Genomic DNA, 16,032 nt, shown 5'->3' on the forward strand with positions numbered 1-16,032 from the left:
TAGTTCTTTTTTAAGTCATAACCATTATATTTCTCTTAGGTTTCCTGTTAATCTTAAAGCTCCTGTGTTACTTGAAAATTATAACTTGTGCTCTAAACAAATCCTTCTAAAATCATTAAGATCCTTCACTTGCCCAGTTGGTGACTAAATGTAAATGGTGTATTTTCAAAGTAAGATTCCCCGATGAAAAGGTGTGTTGTAGCTGCAATAGCCTAAAAGCAACTGCTGTTTGGATTTATATAAATATTTTTTTCACATGTTGCCCTCTGCTGGAGGGTTAACGAAGCTTTACAGCGTCAAAGCACATCTATGCAACACCAATTCTTTTAAAATTGAAATTCCCCTAATGACTGATCCATGTAGAATTTCAATGTTTCCTTCTGAAGTTGTAAGAGAACTACAAATAGAAAATAAATTAAAACAATAGGTAATTGAAATGTTGCTAATTAGCATCATATCACAGACCTGATTTATAAATCATGGTAGGCACTGAATGTGGTTTACAGCATCTTCACTACCATCACAAATCTGAAAGGGATTTTTCCCAGAAGAAGAAAAGCTGCACAGTTATATAAGCCCGTCTTCCCAGTGTTTCATGGCTCCAGTGTGCCATTGCAGATGCTCAAAGGAAACCCATATTAATAGGTTTTCCTGAGAGGCAGCAGGAACAGAATATTGTTTTGCAGGAACGGATGAAATGGGATTGGATTCCGTAACTCAAGCCTTTCAGAAAGGTACTGAGCTCTTTCCTGAGCTGGAATTTGAGACTGTAAAGCCTGCAGGGCAAGGGTGCCTTGTTTATTTAAACACTGTGCAGGGAGCTCTGGCCTCTTTTTTAGAAAGCTCAGCACTGACGCTATGGCCACTAAGTAGCAGCAATAATTATTAGTAAAATAATGGCATTTAAGAAATAAATGGTGATTGATTTGGGAAAGATAAATAATTTTATCATATCACATTACACAAAAATGCACCAAAAGTCCAGGTGAGACATCCCTGGTTGTAGGCTCTTGCTAGAGGAGAATTAGTCCTTAATTGGATAAAATATGCAAAAGAGCAAACAACCCTGGTACAGTAAAATCCTACAGTGACTAAGCTGCTGCTGTAGCTATCTGAAATAGAAATTTTATGTCTGTCAGATGTTCTATCCAGACATTACTGAGTCACACCCTGATCAAGCTCAGTTGGTTTGGTTTCACATGAGGCACCAATAAGAGCAGTAGAAAGCTAATCTCATTAGTATTACAAAATATTTACAGTCTTGTAAGCTTTTTTAACATAATATATTAAGTACTTAACGTTGGTAGAATGAGCCATTTCTAGAAGAAACAACACATAACATTAAATAAAATGATCAATAATTATTTTTATAATAAATACCTGTCACAGACAGAATTCACTCACGGAAGGCCTAATTCAAACTTCAATGAAATCACTGTGAGCTCTTTCACTGGTGCCAGTGGAAATAGGAAGTTATGCAGAACATTCTAGCCCAGATAATCACTGCTAAAGGTATTGACCAGGGGGAAAGAGGAGATTCAGCCCAAAGCTGCCCAGTAAAAAATGCAGCTCTGAAAAGGCTCTAATGATATCTGGGGGATGATATGGTGTGATGCAGGATGCTGCAGATGACTGTTTTTTTCACACAGAGCAGAAAGCTTGTTGTTTCATCCTGAAATCTTGCAATTAAATGCCATTTTCTTCACCTCCTAAGATTTTCTTTTCCTTTGGCTCATGTGAAGGCTAAATGTTTGAGTCCTTACCTCCCCTTTTATTTCTGTAAATAGCTCCTTTTCACAAATTTCTAACTGAGATATTTCAACTAGTAATCTCTTTCAGAGGTGAAGAATTACAGATGTGGTTCTCAAGTCATTTTTTTATTATTGCTAAATATCTAATCTCAAAATCTTCCACAATTACCCTCAGAATAGTGCCTAAATAAACTATAATTTTTTTAAAGGACTACAAGGTCAATACACTTTTTCTTTAAGTTTTAGTCTTTCTGAAGAAAACTACACCTCAATCTAAAATTTTCACCATGATACCTACCAGTGGTTTAAAAATACTAATTATTTAAATTCCTTTGTCGATCTTATCTTTGCTGCTGATAGACTGCAAAATGGATTTTCTCCTTCCCGAGTGTCATGCATTCAGAACTCATAAATGAATATGTATTTTGTGATCCATTTTGAAAAATAATCGTATGTTACTTTAAACTCATATGATCATACTTACAAAATCTAAGACATTTTGTTATCCCTGTCTACTCAAAGGTGACAAAATACTGCTCTTAATGCTCTTAATCATCATCATAAAAAAAAATAAAGTACTTAAAATCTTAGTTATGCCATGAAATGCATGTCTGTAATACAGAGTCTTTTGGGACTGAGGATAGCATAAATATGCCACAAAAATTGTGATCTTATTCTCACTCCTATTTACGGTAGCTGTCCATTAAATCCAAAGTAATTTGGCGTCACCTTAAGAACAAAGCAATCTTTTACCTTTTTGGGGACTATGAAAGTGCAAAATCACACAGCAATGCCAAAATAATGATCGTCCTTACCAAGCCACCAGGAAGAAGGTTGTCTGGAAGAAGCAATGGCTTTGTAAACTCTTTTTTTTAGTAAACTATTGAAAAATAATAAAAATTATTGAAATAAACCCTTGTGCCATACCTTGACTTAAGAGGCAGAAATTTGTGACAAACAGATTGTTTTAAATCAGGAGCTTCCCCATTCTCCCTGAGAGTTTGCAAGGGTCACTCCTTGAAAAGCTTAGGTTGGCTTTTGATTTATTCTCCAGAGTCGTGATGATTCACAGCAACAACTCGACAAGTCTCCTGAAAAATCACACAGTCCAACAATTTGAGGATTTAGATGTAGTGTCCATGTGTAGACACATCAAAGATGTGTCTGTGCCAAATTCTGCACACCAACCTGTAAAGATTCCTCAGTCCCAGTTAAAACTACATGAGGCTGGGTTGACAGTATTTTATAGATTATTTTACCTTTTGAAGGTCTGTCCAGCAGTGTCCAAACATGCGTTTTACGAACTGGCCTTGCTCTTTTCTGTGCACATATCTCCAGACAGGTTGTGTTCCCAGTGTGGTTGTTACATCCAGTTGAGAAGTGTTATTCCACACTGGTGTTGAAGGCAATAGCTGTAATGTGCTGCAATGCTAGAAGTTCACACAATTGCTTGCTGCTTCCTCATGACCTGTGACACATCTTGAGTGGTATTTTGATTTCCTGAACCGTGGCCCAGATCAGTAATTTATATGTTATAAAACAAACATGGCGGAAGCGGAACTGTTGGATCAGATCTTGGCTCTGTATCTCTACAACAACACAAAAACTGCTCATCCTTCTTCTTTTGTGTCCCCAAGAGAACATGCTCAAACTGAAACCCACTGAAGAATGGATCTCTCAGGGCAGGACATACACATTCAAATGATCCCTCTCAACCAGTCTGTGCTTTTTTGGAAACAGAAATTTGGAACTTTGGGCCGAGGTCACGGGGACAAATGGGAAAATCTAGCAGGGAAGCTGGCCACAGATTCAATATAAACTGTGGCTGTGGATTTTGTCAAGCAGAGTTGTGCAGCTTTTCCACTACTAAGTGGGATGTATGGCAGCTTAGAGCTTGTGAATTGGGCTACTCTTCCAGATGCCCTTATTCAGTTGCTAGAATGTTATTACATTGCTTTGCCAACAGTCTGATAAGCACAAGAAATGAAATGTGGTTGAGTACAGAAGTTGCACACTCATTTTTCAGGGGGATTTCTAGTTTTAAGCTGAACTGGAGGTAATTTGCTCAGGAATCTCTCCACTAACATATATGACGGAATACTCTAAAGACTTGCTGTAGATTCCAGTATTTGCAAGTTGCTATTGCTTTTTGAGAGGGTAACAAGAGTCATTTTAAAAAACAAAACAAAACAAAACAGCATAGAATTATCTGAAAACTGCACTTTTTTTTTTGTATTAAGGAATACCTTATTTTTAAGCATGTAAATTCTTCTTATTAACTCTGATGTCAATGCCTAATTTTCAGATAATCCAGCTCCTGTTGAAGCTGTTCCTTCAGCCCTCTAGTGGTAGAAGCCGCTAAAGCACTAGAATTGCAGTTAATTTTTATGTTCTATTGACAGTGCGGATTTCACTGTGAAAACAATCCAAATCACTTGATGATTTGCAGTTACTATATAAGACTACTCCGTGGCTGGAAATTTTCCTGCTATGGTACAGAAAGATTTATTTATTTCTTCCATCCTCCCCTTCCTGTCTAAAATCTAGTTTGTTTTTAATATTAGCAGATAGATTAAATAAAACCACAAACCAAATAGTAAAAATCCACCCAATGGCAAATGCCTTTTAAATCATGGAAGTAATGATATTAATTTATTTTTTTTAATATCTCTGGGGAAATTTAACCGCTTTGAATACATTTATCTCTGAAGTAAATGGAGATGCTTATATTCTTCCCAGATATTACAGGAACATCTGTTCCTTTGAATTCCAGTACTGCTCCATGAGTTACATGCAAAGTGTCCCAGAGGACTTGAAGCCATCTGTCATGTTGCACAGGCAGAAATGCACCTACCTCTGGGGCTGTGACACAGTGACAATTCTCTCAGCACCCAGGACAGCCACACAACACTCGGTGAGTGGGACGCAATTACCCATAACGAAATTTAGCCAAGGATTTGTGGCTGCAGCACATTATCCTATCTTTTATTAATATGATAATTAATGATCTTTTTTATATCATTAATCTGTCATTACTTTATTATTCCAGGATGTCCATCACTGGATTGTTTAACAGCTTAGAAAAGGCTTTTACACAAGAGGCGATTTGGTCTTAGTGACAGTCAGGTCTCTTTTCACTGCCTGAGAAACCTTGTAAGAAACGTAGAAATTGAAGACTGTGCTGTGGTGCCTTTTTATTGCTGGAATTAGAAAATTGGAAGCTGATTTCATGAAGCTGCAGTGGTCATTTCTTTTCTGTTGACTTGTCTCTTAGCATTATTTTAAAATGTATTAAGAGAAGTTCGGGGAGGAATTTCTGTTGATTCAGATCACAAGTTGCACTGATTTGAAGAGGGCTGAAATCTATTGCAGGGGTTCATTTGCAAGGAGAGCACTTAAAGAGGGACCAAAAGTAATATCAGATATGTCATTTGGTCAGGGAACTATTCCTGGTAGGGAGAAACAACCCAACACAACTCATAACAGATATTTGGAAAATAGTTGTTCTTAGCACAACAGCAAACTGACATCTGAATTGGTGGTGTGGGCTCTTGGACCATGGTGCCGGGTCTGGGATTGACATTACAGCCTGAATTTGTCACTCAGTTTTAATATGCCTCAGATTTTTGGTTATGAAAGAGGGAGAATTATCCACCTTTAGGACAAATGTTGACTTTTCAATAGACCAAATTAACACAAAATACATTAAATGCTGCATGTAGATTCTGTTACATGTGAAGTGGTTTCTCTAAGGAGAAAAATATGCATAAACCTGTAATTAGAATCTACCTCCACAAAGTATAATTTGCTAGTGATACAAAGACCTGAGACACTGTGCCTTCACCACTACTCTGCCAGAACAGGTTCCAGTGATCTAAGGATACTTGTGTATTTTCAAGTGCTGTACCATAGCTTTTCTATGTAGGAGGATATTGAGACAATGAGTCTGTCTGTAGCCAAAAGTAACTAAGGAGGAAGCCTGTGTTTAGTTGATGTTTGGGGTTAGTGGAGTCTGTAGAATGTGATTGTTGTGCTTTCCCAAGGAAGAACCATGCTTTGCACTGGGGGAGGCTCCCATTCATCCCATAGCCCATAGTTTCATTTCTTGACAAGCTGACAACTATCATATGAATTCAAGATTAAATATAATCCATTTAATATCTTAAATTTCCTTGGAATTAGCTTAATAGCATTGTCTCCAGTATGGATCCAAAATAGGAAACTAAGCAATCTGGGTAGGTTTCTTCTGTCATACATTTGTATCTGCATCAGGTGACACTAATCCAAGTTAGCAATGCTGGGATGCCCTCAAAAGACAAGTATTTCAATCAAAATACTGCCACAATTTTATTTGTAATATAAAACCAAATATTGCTTGTTCTGTGAGTGTCAGAAACATAGAATGATAGAATCATTAAGGTTGGAAAAGACCTCAAAGGTAATTGAGTCCAAATGTTAATGAATACATCTGACTGCCCAAGGATTCCCATCCTCAGCAACCCTAGTTTTCTACTACCCTCTCCTTACACCAGGCCCTGGACAGGATCTGTGAGAAATCAAGTCCTCCCTTGCATGTTCTGTCATGCTTTCCTGTCAGCATCCTTAGTTCCTGTCATCTCTTTTTCCTTCTCCCTTATTGTGCCTCTTTTATTTTCCCTTACAAAACTGCTTCTGGTAAACTGTTTTTCTGAAAATTTTAGGGAACTTGTAATTCCAGAAAATTTAGGTTTCCGTCAAATTGGACCAAAATGGGTTCAAAAGTGATTGTAAAGGGAAATGAACACACACACAAAAAGAAACATAAGTCTCATTTTGTTAGAAAACACTGAAACAATCAGTGTTAGATGTTGTTGGTTTCATTAATGGCAGAAGTTATCTTTAATACTAGTGTATCTTTTGAGAAACAATTTCTCTGCCTTTTATCAGCCACACAGGTCTTGCTTCTTTTATAAATACTTAAGAAGTGCTAGATACCATCTTTGGAGAACATGTCCATAGGTTTGAAGGTAGAAAAGTATTCTTGTTCTTACCACAAGATGCAAAGGAAAACCAAAGACTGTAAAAGGTTTTGAGGGAATCAAAAGACAGAAATGCTATTCTTGTTGACTTGTGGAATACATTAGATGTTCCTTCTCCCCTGGAAATACTAGAGCAGCACATAATTTAAGATGACAGGAGAATCTCTGCTTTAATTTAGGGCACTGCTAATGATCACGATGGTGATTGTGTTGTGTTCCACAGGGGAGGGGGGAAGATCAGGGTATCACACAGAGAGATCACTTCAGGCCAAAGCACTCAACTCAACCTATCCACTTAAAAATATCTGTGATCTTTAAATGCAAATGAAAATATCAAGTTCTTGATTCAGATCCCTTTTCTGTTCCACAGGGAGCATCCTTTGAGCTTAGGCTTCGTAAGCATTTCATTTTAGAATCTGGTGCCTACGTGTAAATATTTTATATCTATTTTTTTCTTATGGTTTGTTATAAATAAATCATCACAGATCTGGTGGATCAACTAATTGGTTCCACTAGAGGAAGCTGTGGCTCCAGATGCATTGTGTATTGCCACGGGATGATACAGTGCCATGTAGTGCAGCTTGTCAGGAATGCATCGGGCTTACTCAGTTCCATCTGGGTCAAACTGAGCCAGTGCCTGACTCAGTCTCTGTGTGGTCAGTTCTGAAGTCTTTAGCTATTCCAGGGTTTCTCCTATGGGGGGAGGTGAATTTTAATTACATAATTGGTGGTCTCTTTGCAAGACTTGGAAGTTCAAAGAGTTCAAAAGACTTATGCTGAACCTTATCAGGCCCTTATCAGGCTCAGGGTTTCCTTGTCCACTTCTTAAATTGGCATTTTCATCATGAAAGCCAGGACAACCTTTTCTGTCTTTTGGTTGTCTTTCCAACAGGCTCATCATAATAGTTGACATCTACTGGGCCTTTACCATGGACTTTTATGGATTATGTCTGATTATTACAACTCATTCTGTAGTTGAGTAACTTTCTGGCTCCCCTTGTGGCAAAGATTTGCTGGCTGTTTCCTTTTTATACCCAAAGGGTGATGTTTTATGGGCAGTTTTACCTGGATTTTTTTTTCCAGAGCTGGAGAAGTGATCAGTATTACTGCTAGTGCTGTCTCTGTGTGCTGTGAGAAGTGATCAGTATTACCATCAGTGCTGTCTCTGCATGCTGTGGTGTATGATCTAGGAATCCCACTCTGTTTGCCAAAGCCAAATACTAAGGTGTAGATAGAAAGCTCTTGTAAGACAATGCTATTTATTCTGTTTTACTGCTACAGAAACTTCTCAATCTATCAGAAAAATAACAGCTGAAAGGAGGAAAGAGACAAATGCCAAAATCTCTGCTTGGGCTGTATTCCTACCTAACTCAGCAAGAGGCAAATCTCTGCAGAATATCAAGAAAGGAATTCAGGATTTACCTTTCTGTATGGAACTAATTTTAATGTGCACATGGCATTTTACCAGCTGAGAAACATTCCATACACATTTCACATCCTCTGTACTCTCCTTTCAGAAGTGATGCCTCTTTCTCAAAAATTGTCTTACCGTTTGTTTGTTCTGAAGCCCTGTTGAGAAACAGGCACTTCTGAGCTATTAAACCTGCTTTGTCCATGAAAAATATCCATTATGCTACAGCCAAGCAAAGATTAAAGACTGAGATATGTGTAAATATGTAAGAAAAGGGAGGCTACAAGCACACTTCTGTTGCTGTTTGCCAGATGTCCTGAGCTCACACCCTGGGGGCTGCAGTCAGGTAATTGTTGTCTGCAACACATCACTTGTTAAATTTAGTTGTTTGTTTTCTAGTTCTCTCTCACCTAATATTTTCCTACAGTTCCACACTGTAGGTCTTTCTTTGTATATCATTCCAATGAAATCACTGGACCTATTTCCATAACAAAGAACCTAAATTTTCTTACAGTTATCTGAATGGGGTTGTTTATTCAGATCCTTTTTTTCTCCTTACCATCATAGATTGGAGTTTAATTTAATAAGGAAGGTACTAGTTGTCCCTACTTTTGTTTTGTTTTGTTTTAATGTGTCCAGTAATTGGTCTGAGACTGTCAATCCATTCATACCTACCATGATGTCATATATTCTTTTTTCTTTTATTCTGGATATCTTCTGCCTTCTGAAGGGCTGAACACATCAGAAGCATTACAAAGGCTAGATTTGGTGCCTTTAGAACAACAGAGTTCATGGGTTTTTGTCTTTCTGTTAGGAATAATCATATAATAATCAAAGCTCTGAAATAAGTCCAAGTCCCAAAACTGAGTGGATGGAAAGCAAGTGGTCCCTAAAAATCCATTCTGTCAGTCATGTCTTCTTCACATCCAAATTCTTCTTTACTATGAGGCCTCCCTGGCTTATGAAAACACCTTTCCCTGGAGGGATCTTATCTTTAATAAAAATCTCCACCGACTCCATGTGTTCAATCAGTCTCATGTTACCGAGTCACTCCTGGAGCACTGAATTGTTCTTCTGCTTTCACAGACAAATTTCCCTGGCAGGCTGCCCATTTCTTTGAATTTATGACAAGAATATTAATCACCCTCTGATTGGTGTGTGCTCCATCATCGGGGCACACCATAAATCACCAAGAGGTCCTTTCACAGCTGGTTAACATCACACCTCAGGACTTTGCCCAGCACAGGCTTTCCCAATCTTTCGTGGGCATCTTTCCTTCACTCATGTCTTGTACCTTGAGTAGTGTTCTCCAAAAGGCTGCATAAATCTTGTCTTTCAAAAGCTGCCTTATACTCTCCAGCACTTCCAATACATTTCAAAACGATCCTCATTAATCCTTCTTCACCGAGAGGATGGGTGACCAGTCGTACAGCCTGAAGGAGATGGAAAAATATGACCAGTGGGGGAAAGAGAGAGCAGGATTCTCTCTTAAATCCATGTGGGGCACAGAGATGGTCAGATAGAATAAAAATCAGCCCAGGTTTCTCTCCTCGAACCCAATCTCAAGGAATACAATTTAAATACAACAGAACATTCTCATGAGTGCCAGCATTTTTTCAGAAAATCTCACAACTATTTGTGTTCTGGAATTCCTTTCCCATATCACAGGCAGGTTATCAGCCTGAGAGTAGACACTAACTAGGCCTCGGGGAGGGGGGGGAGCTGAAGGCAGTTTCTGTTTCACATTTATATTCCCTGTTTTCCAAAATACTCCATGCCTCACCAACACATTTCCCTGCAGTAGGACAACAGGCAGTTTGCAGATACAGTGGTTCCAAGCATTTGAAGGAATGTCCCTTTATCAGCAGATGTACAGGACAGCTGTATCACCCTCTTCTCCATGACTTTTCTTATTTTGATCCTTGCTATTCCACAAAAGGTTAGAAAGACATAAAGAGCAAAATATAATCTTCAAAATTAAAGTAATTCTAGACAGTTGATAATGTTGCTAACCATTTGGGCCCAATTCTAAACCCCTTAATAAGTACTCAACCAAAGTGTAACTTCATTAATTTTTTTACTAGTAGCTGCTCCAAGAGAAATCAGGTTCAGAAGTTCTTTGTTCTCTGTGCATCTGAAGGGAAGACTGTACAAACTGAGCATGTGCAGGAACTTTTTCTTCTTGTATTCAAATACCAGATACTTCTCAGGAATCTATTTGTGAATTAGTCTGAGATTAGTTCTCCAGCTAATATGAATAGGTCCCTAATAATATATAATCTGTCTGATGCTATGGTCACACAACAACTCGCACATGCAAGTATCTGAAATGCAACTTGAGTGTGGGAAATGGTAACTCAGACTTGCAGAACAAGATGGAAAATTGAGAACTGCAAGAAGCAGAAAACTTTTTTTGCCTTTGATGGTAACAAAAGATAGTGAAAACTCCCATTCTTAGTATCTTAAAATATTCCCCAAACATACTTAATAAACCATTTGGAAAATTTTGTATAATTTCAAGGTTTTGAAGTTTGAAATTTTTCCACATAGAGATTTGGTTTTAATGAAAAGTCCTACAGTAGAAAAATTTGTTAATAATCAGGAAATGAAATGAAAGGAATAATTTCATTTGCAAAAATGGTGGGTGAAAATGTGCTAACTTATTTCACTGGCATTTTTAATTGTGCACGTTAAAGCAATAAAAGAAAGGAACAAATAAATCCTGACAGAGATCAATTTAAAAACAAAAATTGAAAGCATAATTTCTGTCAAGGTTTTAGTTTTTCCGCCAGCTCTGTTCATTGCCCACTTTGCTTCATTTGAAAGAAGAGAATATTCAGGGTTGGAGGTTGACTCTTGCAGTCCTGAAGCCATTTTATGTGATCCCTGTAGCTGCCCAAATTAGTAGTCCAGAATATAAGCATGAGTGTCAGCATATTTGCCACACGTATGATATAATCCCATCTTGGGAAGCTGATGTGTCCTTGCTATGGATTTTGTAGGATCATGGAGTGGTTTGGGTTGGAAAGGACTGGTCAGGGTAGTCATTGTCCATATAGGGATGCGGATCATGACCCATCACTGTCTAACACCCTCAAGGATTTCACTGGGTGCACCAGATAGCGATCCACACTGTGATATGTGACAAAACAGATGTTACTGTAATAGGAAACATGGTGAATTGTCTTGATTGTCTTGCAAAAAAAATCTCAAAAGATACAGTGCAGCTGGCTCAAATGGCAATCAGAAAAGGAAGGTTTCAGCTCAGACCAGGCTGCAAGGGAAAATACTCCTCTGAGTCCAGCATTTCTCCTGGAAGAAAAAATCTGGATAACAGAAATATTCGGTCAGCCCCACAGATGGGATAAGGAAAAGTCCCTGGAAGGAGAGTCCTGTGAACAGTGTCCGAGATGGCATCTGCATTTCCACCAAAATCTGTCTCTGTCTGCCATCCGAATTTAGAGCCACGAAGCACTTTATGTGACAGATGTCTCCTCTCTGCCTTACAGTTAATGTGAACATCTTGTGACTGCCTGTGCCATCATTGCCAGCTCTGACAAGAGATTCGTGGTGGGACTGTCTTCATTTTTTTAGGTGTTTGACATTTTACTGACAAATCACTGAGGTCTGATCAAAGACATAATCAGCAGAGAAATCCCTACCTACTGCTCTGGGCTGTCCTATCAGAACACCTCCAGGCCAAGCTGCTCTTCCAGCATGCTTTAAAGGGCGACAAGGAACTTGCTCTTCAAAGGCAATGATCTGATATCACTTCATCCTCTTATGCTAAATAATATCAACTCTTTTGAAGGTTAGAGGTTCAATTTTAAAGTTTCAGAATGACTGTGAATTTTGTGCATTTCTGTGCCAAATGTGCACCACATGATTGGTGTTTATTGCAGAATGAAGAAACTCGCCGATTTAGCCTTATAGGAAGTGATATTTGTTCTCAGCACAACAGAAACTGAAGTTCCCTTGCTCAGCATTTGCTCCATCCTCATCAGACACCTAAGCTCTGTGAAAAAGCCTTGCTCCTGTGGCTGTGTTTGCGCCCAGGAACGAGTTTCGTCCCTGCAAGGACAGGTGCACGTCAATCAGGGGTGAGTGGTGTGGCTGCTCTGTGCACAGGGAAGTGCCTGGTTACTCTGGGAAGCAGAGTTCGTCCAGTTCGTTCACTGAAAGTGAAGCAAACACTCCAGAGGATTTTTTTGCAGTTAACTTCTTCCAGGTGCAAAAGCAAAGAAAATCCTGCTTTTTCCTTCGCTGCAGAATCAACCTCTCAGTTGCCCCATTGCAGTTCCTGTATTAACTGCTAATAAAATTGGCTCCCCTCTCCTAGGCAGGGGAGACTTTTGGACAGACTAGAACTTACATTTAAAGGCTTCTTCTACACACCTATATACTAACAGTTCCTCTGCATGGTCTGGCTTTGAGCCCCTCTGGTGCCTCAGTTTCTCTGTTTTCTCCAGTTCACAAGCCCTTACCCCTCTGTTTACTCACCTTCCTCCTTTTGAAGATAAAGTCATTAATAAGGACTTCATAATTCCTCCCTATATTCAGTTCCCTCCACATGTTCAGCATGTAACCCCAGTACTTTGAACTTAAGCAAAAGTACGAAGCAGGGTCTTTTCCTGCTTTGATTTCCTCTCCCCATAACACCTTCCTCATTTCTAACCACAGCAGTGACCTCCATTAACTAGTTCATCAACCTTTTACCAATCCCAGCCAATGAAAAAGTTTAATGGCTTGTTGGGATGTGGTGACTTCATATATTGTGGCATCTTCTAATAAAAACATGAGTCATTGTGATAGGCCAGTTGCAGCCACAGAATCATTTGTTATTTCCACATAAATCCACAGCAACAAAAATACAAAGAAAAAGCACTGAGACACTTACTGCTTACCATAAAACACATGGGATCTTGTTGTTCCCTCAAAATATGAGACTTTCCTTCCACATTGTCTCCTGTGCTGTTTCTGGGGAAGCTAAAAAGCTGTCACTGACACAGAGGCAATCCTATGTGAAAGGGGGAAACAGGGAATCCTTCCTGATTGCAAGGCACTAGCAGCTTGCTTAGAGCAGCATGACACCCTAAAATGAACAGATTGTCATTATGTGGTGAGCTGTATAGAAATCTCTTGGCCCAACTATTTCAGCTGTTTGGGTTTTTTAGCTGCATCTTTGTTACAGAGACGTTGAAATCTTAGCCACATCTGAAAATAATGGTACAATTTCCATCAGTGTAGATGGAGCCAGAATTTTTCTAAAGATTAATATATAGATGCCACAACCAGAGAACAGGCTTACCTGTAGCATTACTGTTTCCTGACACTCTAGTAATGGGCTAATGTCAGCAGAAATGTTTATGCAAGAGAATCTGACAGCAAAACTGTCTGTTGTGATGAGGTAACATGGCAGGAAATCCAGCCTTCCTATCAGTTTTCCGTGTTAAAACCTTCTGTCTGGAATATTTTTATTCCTCTTTGAAAAACCTATGAAAAGAGCCATTGAGCATGCAGTGCTGGAACATTCCAGCACTATTCCTACCACATTGCACCAAACACCAGCCGAGAAAAATAAGTAAAAGCCAAGGAACTAGGGGCCATCTGAGCCAGAGCTTTTCTGCCTTTTCAGCTCTTCATTGCTGAGGACGGTGTGGGCCAGACAGACTCACAACGTCAAGTGTTTCAAACCTACCGTGGTTATGGGAGGGGCAACACAACAATAAGGCTCATTTATTTAATGTCTCTTGATGACAGAAGCAGTTGCTATGGCCCCTGCATTTTTCAGTACCAAAACTGAAATGCTGAATAGCGTTGGATGTTTAGAACACCCAGGGACAATGGTAGGTCAGTCCATAATTTAAACAAAAATATTTCTGACAAGCCAACAGCACTGGTTTGTTGAAGAGTTGAAAAAACAACTCAAAAGAATCCTATCCTCACTAAATGTTTCAGACTGACTCATTTCTGACTGAGAAAGCATAGTCACTAATTATTGCAGGGGAATGTGCGTATGCACCTTCCAAAAATTGATATGGCTGCTGAATTTCACATCCTACTCATCTCCTGGCAGATTTCTTGGTACAAATACTTACATTTAAAAAAATGGCCCTCCTGAGTTGCATCTGAATGATGTAAGTGTTGTGTGGAGACAACTGATTATTTAAAAGCAGATTGAGATTTAATTTAGCTATTCCTTTTTAAGGACACCAAGCCAAGAGTTGTTGTGACCACCCTTAGCAAGGAAGAAGGCAAGAAATAGTAGCTGTGGCTTAATGAGGTTACACAGCAATTCAGATATTCTGGAAATCATTTTGTTATCTTTCATATGGTAATGATCATCATTTTTTTTCCCCTTTACCTCTTTCTATGTAGGGAAGGGAGGACTTTTAATAAGTCCTTTGTGAGGGCTCCCTTTGCCCTCTCTTGGTAAAATCTCTTTGCCACAGCAGATGTCAGGTAACCCCCGACCCCTCCCTTGTATCTCTCAGCAGTGTGTCCTAAACATTTAAGATGGTTTTCAGGGCAAGATTTTATTTATTTCAGATCCTACACATCTCAAACAAATTGCAGACTTCAGATGCTGGGATACTGTTTCTTCCACATCTTGCTGTTCTTTCCCACTGATCCACTAGTGAGTGGGCCACATATTTTTCTGCTCCTGTAAGACAACGTGTTTTACACCATTTCAGATGCAAATGCTGAAAAAACGCCCCCTATTTCAGTGCTCCCCACCATTTTTTTGCACAGAATAAACATGGTCCTATTTTTAGAAAGATCCTTTTAATCTGGGTGGATGAATTAGATGCCTTACCCATTTTTCTGATTCAAAAAGTACAACCACTGAATTTTGGTGCATCTCTTATTTACTGCACAAGATAAATGAAGGAATTAAGACTTTTGACAGGTAGCTACAATTTCCAATCAGGGGGAGAGCTAGGTATGTTCCAGAATTTGTGACTGTCTCACAAGCTACTCTTTTTAAATAAAATGGGTTTTGGATGATACTCTACCCCCAATTAAATCTTAAATTACCCATTTACCACAGGCCTCAGCGGTGGCAAGGTTTAATCTCCAAAGAACAAAGCTTGAATGCACCTGAGAACTCCCAACATAATACATAAATATCCCCTATATCCTGCACAGCAACAACACTTTCCTTCATCCTTCCTCCCCTCGCCTTTCTCTTTCCTTTGCTACCACTTTCTTCTACATTTTAACACTCCAGTTTTCCCTTTGATAGCTAATTAAGTTCCTTATCTCACCTCAGTAACAAGCACACCATAATACATAATACCTTGCTTATTTTGGCATTTCCCCCCTCCCCTTTTTTAATAGAGAAGGTTCTTTTATTCATCTCATATCTTTCTTTAATTTGATTACTGCTCTTGCATGTCTATTAATTTTAATCATTTCAAGGTTACAAAGGAAATGACCCACCAAGTGTGGCAGGTGACCCTGTTCCCAGAGTTCTGATACTGTGGTACAACAGGAGAGGTGACATGCTGGGATAAAACCATCTGTTGAGAGCAAGTCATAAACTTCAACCCAGATTCCCCGTGGTTTAATCCAAAGCCCTTCACCGGTGCCAGAAATGAGTTTTAAGGAAAATATGTATAGTAAGACTTTACCAGTTGCTTGGGAAAGCTTCAGCTCTGCCATGTCTTCCAGTGTATGTGCTCAAGGCTATTTAAAGTGCACGTATGTGAACCACTTGTGCTGCGTGTGAAAACTGCATGTGGGACTGACAACTTGAGAAGGCACCTCAGGTCCTGGCACTACAAGAATAAAAACTGTGCTCAGAGAGTGCAGGGAAAAGCAGCCTGGCTGAAAATGGATCTGTATTAAT

Source organism: Neopelma chrysocephalum, unplaced genomic scaffold, assembly GCF_003984885.1.
Source record: "Neopelma chrysocephalum unplaced genomic scaffold, ASM398488v2 Primary Assembly neopelma1_106b, whole genome shotgun sequence".
In the NCBI taxonomy this organism is placed as follows: domain Eukaryota; kingdom Metazoa; phylum Chordata; class Aves; order Passeriformes; family Pipridae; genus Neopelma; species Neopelma chrysocephalum.